The sequence below is a fragment of the Diorhabda carinulata genome, chromosome 3 (assembly GCF_026250575.1).
Source record: "Diorhabda carinulata isolate Delta chromosome 3, icDioCari1.1, whole genome shotgun sequence".
Lineage (NCBI taxonomy): Eukaryota > Metazoa > Arthropoda > Insecta > Coleoptera > Chrysomelidae > Diorhabda > Diorhabda carinulata.
The window spans coordinates 30820837-30821681 of record NC_079462.1 but is presented as its reverse complement, the minus strand read 5'-3'; positions in this window follow the sequence as shown (position 1 = coordinate 30821681).

Here is an 845-nt window from a genome sequence, read left to right as displayed (position 1 = left end):
TTGTTTTTCATTTTAAGCCATAAAAACTGAAAAAATCATTCTTTTTGGATTTTTTTTTTAATTGTTTATTAATTTATGTAGAATACAAAAAAATATATAAGAACTTTATCTGATAATGAGATAATTTTTTGTAAAGGATTATTTTGCAAAACCGTTTTTTTACGATTTAAAACAGTAAAACTATGAGAAATTTTCATTCCAGCTATTTCAATAATTTTTTTTTTAAATCCGCCGTAAAATGGAACATTTTGAGACCAAGATCATTAAAATCCATCCATTTTTCGATTTTCAAGAGCCAAAAAACCAGGTGACCGCGAAAGTGTATAATTACCACGCTGAGAATTCACTATTTTAAATCATACAGGGTGTGTCAATATTTAGTTAAGATAATTTTCGGAAAGAAAGAAATAGGTGAACATTCCTGGGTAATAAAGAAAAAGACACTACAGAGTAACATCAGAAATGAAAAAACTAAAGAGAAAAAATAGGGATAGGATAAGAAATGAGGTAATTATAGAGAAGCTCAAACAAGAATCAATTACAAAATATTAAAAAATGTTCAAGTTGATATGGAAAAACAAGAGAAGCGATAGAAGTAAAAGTTTCATAAAAAACGAAGGGAATGAAGACCCAAAAATTGATGATAATTTGAAAAAAATGCAGTCATGAACTCCTTCCTTAGTCATTTTCCAACTACGTATCCCAAATTTGTTTTATCACGATACGTATAGTTTGTGTACATGAAAAATAATCTATTTCCCAATATCATCTTGGTCATAAGTGATATTGTTTGAAACCAGATATGAAATTCATCAGAAAAATCAGACATTTTTGTACAAAAATAG